The sequence below is a fragment of the Emys orbicularis genome, chromosome 13 (assembly GCF_028017835.1).
Source record: "Emys orbicularis isolate rEmyOrb1 chromosome 13, rEmyOrb1.hap1, whole genome shotgun sequence".
Taxonomy (NCBI): domain Eukaryota; kingdom Metazoa; phylum Chordata; order Testudines; family Emydidae; genus Emys; species Emys orbicularis.
Window position 1 is genome coordinate 34268484 of NC_088695.1, and position 10968 is coordinate 34279451.

Below are 10968 nucleotides of genomic sequence, written 5' to 3' on the forward strand. Positions count from 1 at the left end.
AGCCCCAGCCCTTGTAGATGGATGGAACCCACCACTCCATTACTTAATACTAAATCCCCATCAAGCTAAATAAAAAACCCAACTAGCCAGCAGTAAGGAGGGAAAATTCTTTAACCCTGAAGCTACATTTTGTAAGTTAATTACATGTAACTAGGAAGAGTAGATCAGCAACAGGTTGGTTTTGTTCTACAGGGAGGTTGCAATGACTAGTGATGGATGGATGCTAAAGCACAATGGAGGAGTGTAATTTGAAACATTTTCCCACTCTGTATAATTGCATAAATGTTGAATGATATTTTATGTTTTCCTTTGTTGTTTTGGGTTGGGGTGGGGGAAGGGGGTAGAATATGACTGGCAGAGGCTGGCACTGAAAGCAGAGCAACAATACAGTGTGTGGCTGGACATCAGAGGAGTCTGACCTGGGGGTAGCGCTGCAGTGAATTTCTACACAGGAGTGGAGGGTGAACATGAGCAACAAGTGGTGGCAAAGGCTGATGAATGTGATCCTAATGTGCACAGCCAGGGGCTCAGCACCCACTTGCTTTGCTCTAAGCCCAAGAATTAACATTTTTAAAAATAGTTTATTTGTCCTAGTCATCCTTGTAGAACCGCACTCAGCGGGAACAGCTAGGGTACAAGACTAGGTGTCGGGATACCCAGAAACTCAACCTTGCTGTGCCACTGTGTCTGTTCTCAGGTTTGATTTTATGTATTGCAAGATACAGAAAATAGCAGTGTTCAGACTGACTCATTCCATATCTGTAAAGCACATACACGTTATCCGCATTTAACAGATGGGGGATGTGAATTGTCCAAGTCCACATCAGTGCCCAACATGGGGGATCTAGAACTTTAGCTCAGTTAGGGAACAGTTCTACTATACCCTACTGGTACAAGCAGGTCTCTTGCCTTCTATAGGGGTAGGTTAGTCATGGAAGGCTGTAACCATATCTGAAAACTGTTCCAGCCATAAGCCCCAGTGTGGAGGGCCTTACATTCTCAAAACCCTGTAAAGTGCTGCATGTTACTAGCTTTTTCTATAGCCTAGTGATGTAGCCTCTTTTAGTTATGAGGGTCTCGCCCTTCTCCTTGCAGTCATATAGCATAGAGTCTGATGTATCATAGGTGAAAGGGCTGGTTGGACTCACTTAACTTTGGGTTTAGAGCATCACTAAAACTCAGACACCTGACATTTTTGATGATTTATTTCTGAAAGATAAAGCCTCCTTGGTCAACAGCTCTCTTCTCCAGCCAGCCCTGCTGGGAGAAAAAGCAAAACAGGATCTAGTCAGTAAAGGAAGACATTAACAAGCCCCTTTCTTCTGTGCTGTCAAATTTATTGTTTAAAAAAAAAAAAAAAAAAAAAAAAAAAAAAAACCAAGGTAGGGAAGGTGGCCAAACGCCAAGGACACAAAGGAGCCATCCATCTTTATTTTACCAGGAATACAAAGAAGATCGTTTGAGGAGGTTGGCAAGACTTAACTGAAATGATGGACAGGCCAGTTCTTGCTCTATTACTGACTGGCATGATAAAGACCTGCACTTTATCAGATGCAAGGCTGGTCCTGTCAATGTCACAGCTAGTCTCACTGGAGCCATGTTCCTAGCACTCCAAGCAATCGTCCCTTTTCAGCACTTGAGTCTAAGACCCATTCTTGCCTTAACAGACACCACGGAGCTGTGTCAAACTCAACAGCAAAGAGGAAACCCTGCAGTTATGTGCTGGTGACGTCACCTGTGGGTATCAGGTACCAAATGAGAAGTACTGATAAACAAGGACTATATAGGAGACAGACTGAGACCTTGCTTCAGATCATTCTCCCTCTTTTGCAGCAGCATCCTGAAGTTAGAGACTTATCAAAGTCAACTGACATGCAGTCTGCAAAAAAACAGCTGCTATCTAGATACAACAAATAAGATTTGCTTTGAACCAGTTCCTGAATCTCCACAAGTACTGAACACTGTTTACTTTTATTTTCTATTTCTAGACTCTCTTGTTTTATTTGCAACTTGGGAGCAGACAGCTCCAGTTTTTCCTTACTCAATAAATTATGCCTTCTAATTAAACAAATCCTGACATTGCGCCAAAGTGTGACATGAAAAATCCATATGATAGAACAAAGTTTTGTACAGGAATTCACTGCAAATCTACCGCATATCAAACACCAAACACTTAAAACAAATCCATTGGTTTTCTACTACATTCCTCCCCATCCCACATACCAACCTCCAAGCCTAAAGGAGTTCTGTTATCTTTGGATCCATTGTCCAATTCATTCCAGGTCAGGAAACCATGCACGTGTTACAAGGACCTCTGGCAGATTGATCACACCTTCAAATCCTGTTGGAGTTTAAATTACAGTAAGTTGCTAGAAAGAATGCAGTTAATGGTCAGTCATTTGGAAACTTTTTAAATTCAAGATCTCAGAGTCCTTAAAAAGGCACGTATGAGTTCTCCTCTTTCCTCATTTGTGACATGGGGTACAGAAGTTAAGTGACTTGCCCAAGGTCAAGCTGCAGGTCAGGAATAGAACGTAAATCTTTGATTGGCTGTCCAATCTCTTGCTGTAGCCTCTAGAGCAAGAACATCCTCTTGCTCTCAATGCTATTACTCTTATTGTTTTGATAAAAGAATCAAGAGGTTATTCAGGGATGGAGAAATAAAGTGGAGCATGACAGAGGACGGTAGGGCTCTTGTGTTCCCTGAGGAGAAAACAATGATCCTAGTGAGGCAAATAGAAAGGAGCATAAATGCTGCCAAATTAAGTGCAAGAATATAATAAGAAAAGCCAAAGAGGAGTTTGAAGAACAGCTAGCCAAAAACTCCAAAGGTAATAATGTTTTTTAAGTATATCAGAAGCAGGAAGCCTGCTAAACAACCAGTGGGGCCCCCTTGATGATTGAGATACAAAAGGAGCACTTAAAGACGATAAAGTCATTGCAGAGAAACTAAATGGATTCTTTGCTTCAGTCTTCACGGCTGAGGATGTTAGGGAGATTCCCAAACCTGAGCCGGCTTTTGTAGGTGACAAATCTGAGGAACTGTCACAGATTGAAGTATCACTAGAGGTGGTTTTGGAATTAATTGATAAACTTAACATTAACAAGTCACCGGGACCAGATGGCATTCACCCAAGAGTTCTGAAAGAACTCAAATGTGAAGTTGCGGAACTATTAACTAAGGTTTGTAACCTGTCCTTTAAATCGGCTTCTGTACCCAATGACTGGAAGTTAGCTAATGTAACGCCAATATTTAAAAAGGGCACTAGAGGTGATCCCGGCAATTACAGACCAGTAAGTCTAACGTCGGTACTGGGCAAATTAGTCGAAACAATAGTTAAGAATAAAATTATCAGACACATAGAAAAACAAACTGTTGAGCAATAGTCAACATGGTTTCTGTAAAGGGAAATCGTGTCTTACTAATCTATTAGAGTTCTTTGAAGGGGTCAACAAACATGTGGACAAGGGGAATCCAGTGGACATAGTGTACCAGATCTCCAGAAAGCATTTGACAAGGTCCCTCACCAAAGGCTCTTACGTAAATTAAGTTGTCAAGGGATAAAAGGGAAGGTCCTTTCATGGATTGAGAACTGGTTAAAAGACCGGGAACAAAGGGTAGGAATTAATGGTAAATTCTCAGAATGGAGAGGGGTAACTAGTGGTGTTCCCCAAGGGTCAGTGCTCGGACCAATCCTATTCAACTTATTCATAAATGACCTGGAGAAAGGGGTAAACAGTGAGGTGGCAAAGTTCGCAGATGATACTAAACTGCTCAAGATAGTTAAGACCAAAGCAGACTGTGATGAACTTCAAAAAGATCTCACCAAACTAAGTGATTGGTCAACAAAATGGCAAATGAAATTTAATGTGGATAAATGTAAAGTAATGCACATTGGAAAAAATAACCCCAACTATACATACAATATGATGGGGGTTAATTTAGCTACAAGTCATGAAAAAGATCTTGGAGTCATCATGGATAGTTCTCTGAAGATGTCTGCGCAGTGTGCAGAGGCGGTCAAAAAAGCAAACAGGATGTTAGGGATCATTAAAAAGGGGATAGAGAATAAGACTGAGAATATATTATTGCCCTTATATAAATCGATGGTACGCCCACATCTTGAATACTGTGTACAGATGTGGTCTCCTCATCTAAAAAAAGATACTGGCACTAGAAAAGGTTCAGAAAAGGGCAACTAAAATGATTAGGGGTTTGGAACAGGTCCCATATGAGGAGAGATTAAAGAGAGGCTAGGACTCTTCGGCTTGGAAAAGAGGAGACTAAGGGGGGATATGATAGAGGTATATAAAATCATGAGTGATGTGGAGAAAGTGGATAAGGAAAAGTTATTTACTTATTCCCATAATACAAGAACTAGGGGTCACCAAATGAAAATAGGCAGCAGGTATAAAACAAATACAAGGAAGTTCTTCTTCACGGAGCGCACAGTCAACTTGTGGAACTCCTTACCTGAGGAGGTTGTGAAGGCTAGGACTATAACAGCATTTAGAAGAGAACTGGATAAATTCATGGTGGTTAAGTCCATTAATGGCTATTAGCCAGGATGGGTAAGGAATGGTGTCCCTAGCCTCTGTTTGTCAGAGGATGGAGATGGATGGCAGGAGAGAGATCACTTGATCATTGCCTGTTGGTCCACTCCCTCTGGGGCACCTGGAATTGGCCACTGTCGGTAGACAGGATACTGGGCTAGATGGACCTTTGGTCTGACCCGGTACGGCCGTTCTTATGTTCTTATCTCTTACTATGTCTTTGCATCTTGCACTGATCAGAGCAGCGTACTGAACAGAGCATTATGCAATGTATTTGAAACTCAAACACTATCCCAATTTGGCTGCTGCCTATCGCTTTGGGATGGGAAGAAACAATTGTCACAAGTGTAGTGGGGAGGTGAAACACTGCTTTTGCTCTGACATGCTAGTGGTACAGCACATAGATCAAGTAGTTATGGACCAGTCCAAATCCTGGCTCCCAGGAGCGTATTCCTCTGATGTCACATATTTGGTTGACACCATAAAAAGAGCCACCACAGAAGACACAATCAAGTTATTATAGCCAATGTTTTGCCTATAGGTCTCCCCACCAGTTAGAATCAGTTAAATCAGCATTTTGCCAGTAGAACAAGCTTCAAAGCTGGTTCGACCAGAAACACTGACAATGTTACTGCAGTGTCAAGGTAACAGACAAAAATCAGATTGTAAGTGAACAGAAGGTTGATCACTCAAGTTAAGCACAAACCTCTCAAATTTTCCCACTAGCCAGGGCAAGCAACATGTGTCTCTAAAAAACCCTTTATCATACATGAAATCCACAACCAATTTTTTGTTTGCTAAAGATTTTACAGAATGCACCAAACTGGGCAATGCCTATTTTGAAGGGTTCCATTTATCCATTATGTTGAAAAAGGATGGCTCCTGGGAAATGTCCCCAAGTGCAAGTTCTATAGGATTCACCAAGACAAAGCGGTGATGATTGCCCAGGATAGGATTCAGCACAGACAAATGGGAAACTCAAAGGACATCCTATCATTTATCTTGTCTTTCAGATTTTAATCTTCTACAAAAGCCACCAAGGTAGGAAAATAAACTGCCGGGGGCAAAGCTCAAAAGCCTCAGAATATTTGTTTTTCCCCCTCATGGCTGAATTTTCAGACAGGGATAACATCACATCACTGGCTTATAGACTTCAAGGGACAGAAAAGCAGACTGAAAACCTAGTTAGGATACATTTGAAGAGCTCTGCAGAGTGTGTCAGCCTTGCCCACTGCAGGTGTAACCCAGATATGATCACAGAGATTAAGCAACTGGCAGGGAGGAGGAATGTGTGGAAAACTGGACATCAAGTCGAGTTCTGCTCCTTTCGGCAACATTTGGACCATCATTTCCTTGGCCCTTTGTCATTCACCACATCAGGTTACAGCCTGATAAGAGACAGGATTCAATCTGTTCAGGAGGGCAACAGCTGAACATACTAATGATCACCCACTACATTCCTATGCTTCCCTGGCAAGGAATAGGTTCAAGGAATCAGCACTCTGCACGCCATGACCCACCTCTGCTGACCAAAAAGCCTGTTGATTTCTCACAAGGCACAGAGGCAAACATTTCTCTAGCAATTCCTTACCAGCTTGCAGTCAAAGTTACCAGCCCCTGGCTTGAGACAGGCACTTTCTTTAGTACTGGATCACTGGGTGGAAGACACATTGCATCCTGTGAATGCAAGTACAAGCCACATGTTAAAGATTCATCATACCAGTCCTTTGTAAACTTTGATCCTTCAGTTTCATTAAAGCAGACGTGAAAGTGCTGAGCCTCAGAGAGTCAGAATTCCACAAAGGAAGTTTTCTTTTTCAGACAGGGATAACTTAGCATCATCACCAGCTCAGCACTCAGACTAGAGATCTGCCCAGCATGAGGGCAAAGGACATTCTTTGCAGCTGTTTACTTGTCACCCACTCAAGAGTAGGCATCCACACCCCAAGATTTCTCATTCTAAATCCTTGCTTACAGGGACACCAACTTAAAGTGTTACCTATAGTTACTAAAATGGAAAAAAAAAAAAAAAAAAAGTACCACTTCCCCAACCCCCTCCCAATTTGGGCCCTTCGTATGATCAAAATTGGGTGATTAGTGTCAGTTTCCCCTGTGTGTGAGACAAGGCTGTAAAACTACACGCTGGCAGGGACAAGGGGGGGGAAGGTCCCTTACCTGAAGCTACTTTAAAATTCATTTTTATTCACTGTATTTCAAGCCAACAGCATCCCTCTTGGCTCAACCTTTTCAGTGCTCATGGCCAGATGCTAGTTTTGGGGCACCTCCACCAGCCACATACAGAAATACATGCTCTACAAAATGGTGTCCTCCATGCGATGTCGTCACATACAATGCGTGCAAGGTCACGCTGCACAGGACACCATTTTCTAGAGCAGGTCTGCTGTGTAGTGGACACATTTGGGGGCCACCAGTTGGACTACCCTGCGCTACGTTAAGAACTTATCATAAGAACGGCTATACTGGGTCAGACCAAAGGTCCATCTAGTCCAGTATCCTGTCTTCCAACAGGAGCTAGTGCCCCAGAGGGAATGGACAGAGCAGGTAATCATCAAGTGATTCATCCCGTCGCTCATTCCCAGCTTCTGACAAACATGTGGAAATGTTGTAACACCCCCCCCGCCCCGACTCTCACATACAGGAAGAATCCACCAGCACTTTCTGTAAGACATTTGAGGGCTTATTACATGAAATACACTTGGACATACGGAAAATAAACTATTAATACATCCTTTGGAGGTGCCTTTAGCTTTTATATTCCCTGTTGAGTCATCACTATGCCTCCCCTCCAGCCAAAGAAAGCTTAAAAAGGCTTCAGCGTAAGTCCAGATCAATGCACAGACTAATTATTCTTTCACTAGCTCTATTCCTTTAACAAATATATTTGTGGGATGAGCTGCATCAAGTATCTCTATAGCAGAGTGTTACCTAATCCCTCCGTACTCCATTCTCCCACTCACCTTTGACTGTCACAGCACCCAGCTGTCCAACCTAGCACAATGACAGACTTAAATCCCCATTCATGGAACCCTACCTTTCAACTTGTGGTCTTTGAAAGCCAAGGGGTTTGCACTCAAATGTCTACTGCAACAAAGCAGCAGCCAGGACAGGTGGGAGGGAGAGACAGAATAATTACAATAATCAAGCATTGAGTTTTTATATCTGCACTCATTAGCCCTAGGGATCACAACAGTGTCATCCAAAACCACTGAATAGAGCAGTCTTGCCTCCATTTCCCAACAACAATGAAAGGGACTTAGATTTTTTGACAGCACAAGACAGATGCTAACATGCCTCACCATTGTGCAGATGAGCAGACGAACACTGACAAAGGAATTTTCACCTCCTTCGTTAGAGACTCATGGGTGGTTAAGTGGGAGGGATACTCTCATCCAAAAGCCTCATCCTTGATTTCCAAACAGAAAGAGGTGCTGCACCCTGGGAATTTAAGAACAGGTCACAGGGTTAGGGTTAGTCAACATACGATCAGACAAGCTCTCATTTCTGGGTTTCCTTAAATCGATTTTGCAGTGCTGAGCTTCAGAATCACAACTCCACAAGTGAAAAGATCTTTTTCAGACAGGGATAACTTTGTATCATCACCTGCTCAGCTTTCAAAACAGTTAAGACCCGTACCAGGCAAAGTCGGTGTGTGCAGAGCCAAAGGTTCTACTCTAACTGTATCTGTTCCTTTGATTGCCATGCTCTCCACCCCAGGTGACAATGACACCTGGTGGCATCAGCAGTATGCACCTTCAATAGTACTCATTTTCTTTTTTGGACATTTCAGTTAGAGGTTGTGTTGTGCAAAGGCATTGCACGTTCAGCATGAAGGCTGTTTGTTAGCCAAACTCATCACCCACTCCAAAAAGAAACAAATCTTTCTAGTATCAGAGTATTGCTTTTGTAGTAGAATTCACACCAGAACTGCTCAGAGAAGCACTTCACACTGATGGGAAAGTCAGCTTAAAAATAAATCAATCACTTTGTTCTGTCACCGCTACCAGAACCCCTTAAGATTAGTCGGAATGAAAAGAGTAAAGGAGAAATTTATTTACAGTAGAAGCTCAGCGTTACGAACACCTCGGGAATAGAGGCTGTTTGTAACTCTGAACAAAACATTATGGTCGTTCTTTTAAAAGTTTACAACTGAACATTGATTTAACACAGCTTTGAAACTTATGTTTAACACAGTACTGTACTACATTTGCTCCCCCCCCATATCTTTGCTACTGCCAGACTGTGTCCTTCCCGTTTCAAATGAGGTGTGTGATTTACGAACTGAATAGTCACTCTGGTGTTCATAACTCAGATTCAACTGTACCTTTTAAAAAGCTTACTTTATCCATCATAGACACATGCAGCATATTATATTGTTAGCTGTACTGTTTACCCAAATAATCAGTTAGGGCAATGGTTCAAACCTTACTGAAGTGAATGAAAAGATCCCTATAGACTTTAAAGAACACTTCCAAAATCTCTTGGTTTTCCCTGTTTGTGCAGTTCTCCCACATAGCAGGAGAGAAACACACCATATACAATTACATGTTCATGTTTTGTATAACAGCAATACTTAGCAAGGGCAGTCAGCAGAACCTGACATAACTTAGCTTTGTTATATTGACTGGATTTCACACTGACTGTTCCATGTTAAGAGAAACCAAAAGAGACTTTAAGAACACCGTGCAACCCAAAAGCCTGTCCCTTCCACCAACAGTAGTTGGTCCAACGAAAGGATATTACTTCACCTACCATGACTTCCTGTTAAGGTGTCAAAGAAGTGCATAAAATGCTAAAGTTTGAGCAAGGAAGGGAACAGACTCTCAGTCTCTGTTCCTTGGGGGAAACCATTCCCTTTAGAAGTAAAAATTCTCAGACATTTCCCATGAGCTACCAAGACCAGAAGTGCTTTTCAGTTTACAGCCAAAAGGAAATGACTTCAGCAACAATAGCAGGATTCAAGCTGTCCCTTCAAAGTAGGCAATAATATACAGGAGTCATTGGAACAGAATATCTGAATAGGAGGTGTCCCTTTGAGCCACAAACCTTAATATTCATGTGCCATATACACACCCCAGACGCATTTAGCACAGAGGCCATTAGTAATGCCCAGTGGGTAGAATCAGGAACCACTATGAGTGCATATACAGTTACGCAGAGAACCCTAGAGTAGTTTAAGGCAGTGTCTCTCAACTAGGGGCCCAGGCCCCACAGGCAGGTTTCAGGGCCACCATGCTTATGGCTGGTGTTAGACTCCCTAGGGCCCAGTGCAGAAAGCCAAAGCCCCACCACACAAGACTGCAGCCCAGAGCCCTGAGCTGAAGTCAAAGCCTGAGCACCTTATCTTCACAATGCTCCCTGTGGCATGGGGCCCAGGCAGTTGCCCTGCTTGCAGGCCAGCCCTGGCTTTTATATGCAGGAAAACAGTTGCTGTGGCACAGGTGGGCCATGGAGTTTTTATAGCATGTTGGGGTGCCTCCGAAAGAAGGTTAAGAACCCCTGGTTTAAGGGACAACTCAATGGCCCAGCACGTCACATGACCTAGTAGGGGTGGGTTTTAAACTTGAATTACACCAAGACTTTGGGTGCCTCAGCCCAGGCTCTTGAATGAAGCTTTCCGGGGACAAGGAAGGGGGAGCTGCCAGCTTTCCCCTGTGCTGCACTGTCATTTAATCTGCCCACTTACCAGGACTCAGCAGGGTGCTGCTGGGCTTTCCTTCCTCCTGCATGCTTTAGGCAGGGACCTGCAACAGGGGAAACCAGAGGGGTTAATTGGGGCATCTTATCACCAGCCGCTTTCCCATACCCAGCTGGGCCAGTAGCTTCAGAGGAACAGAGGCAATTGATAGAGGGGCACCCGGGCCCTAGTCACTCCCCCATCGAGGAGGAGAGAACAAGCTAGAGGCAGCCATGGGACTTGCGGCCAAAGATCTTCCGCACAGGCTGATGGGGAAGGGGGCAGCACTTACACCACCAAAGCGACACGCTAACCGGGCACCAACCCAACTGATACACCGCGGGGCGATGCACAATCGCCACCCGCTCACTTATCACGAGACCGCGTCAGCCTACAAGGCGCCGTTACCGAGGATGGCATCGGATCCTGCCACAGTCCTAATCTACTCACCACCAGTTCGCCCGCCACCCCGCCGGCTGCGAGCGGAAGAGACCGCAACAGCCGGAAGTGTCCCGCCCTATCCACTGCAAGTCTCGTTTCACCTCTCGCGAGGCTGAGAGGGGCTGGTGGGAAATGTAGTTTTTTCGTCTGGCCCGCTAGTGCCTCTGAGGCTTCTTTGTAGGGAGGCTGAGTCTTTGGAGGGAGTGGCGGTATTTTCATCGTACAGCCCGCTTGGGTCTCCCGGGTGTTTTACACGCTGCTGCTCCATGGGGCAAGCT

General features: G+C 44.0%; 1 long non-coding RNA gene and 3 other non-coding genes across 6 annotated transcripts; all 4 read right to left on the minus strand.

The window, feature by feature from the left end:
* Nucleotides 1–1189: 1189 nt before the first annotated feature.
* LOC135887901 (uncharacterized) lies at nt 1190–10745 on the minus strand. Of its 3 annotated transcripts, none has more exons than XR_010561831.1 (6): nt 10700–10745; nt 10259–10316; nt 7872–8010; nt 6146–6231; nt 2228–2341; nt 1190–1257 (listed from the first exon to the last, which is right to left on the minus strand). It is a non-coding gene; the product is annotated as an uncharacterized LOC135887901 (long non-coding RNA). The 3 variants fall into 3 exon arrangements; XR_010561830.1 differs by having other exon boundaries at nt 1190–1260; XR_010561832.1 differs by having other exon boundaries at nt 1190–1260; nt 10658–10735.
* Nucleotides 5627–5702, minus strand: LOC135888543 (small nucleolar RNA R38). The gene has a single exon (XR_010561886.1). It is a non-coding gene; the product is annotated as a small nucleolar RNA R38 (small nucleolar RNA).
* Nucleotides 6328–6407, minus strand: LOC135888541 (small nucleolar RNA R38). The gene has a single exon (XR_010561884.1). It is a non-coding gene; the product is annotated as a small nucleolar RNA R38 (small nucleolar RNA).
* Nucleotides 8106–8183, minus strand: LOC135888542 (small nucleolar RNA R38). Its single transcript, XR_010561885.1, has one exon. It is a non-coding gene; the product is annotated as a small nucleolar RNA R38 (small nucleolar RNA).
* Nucleotides 10746–10968: the final 223 nt, after the last annotated feature.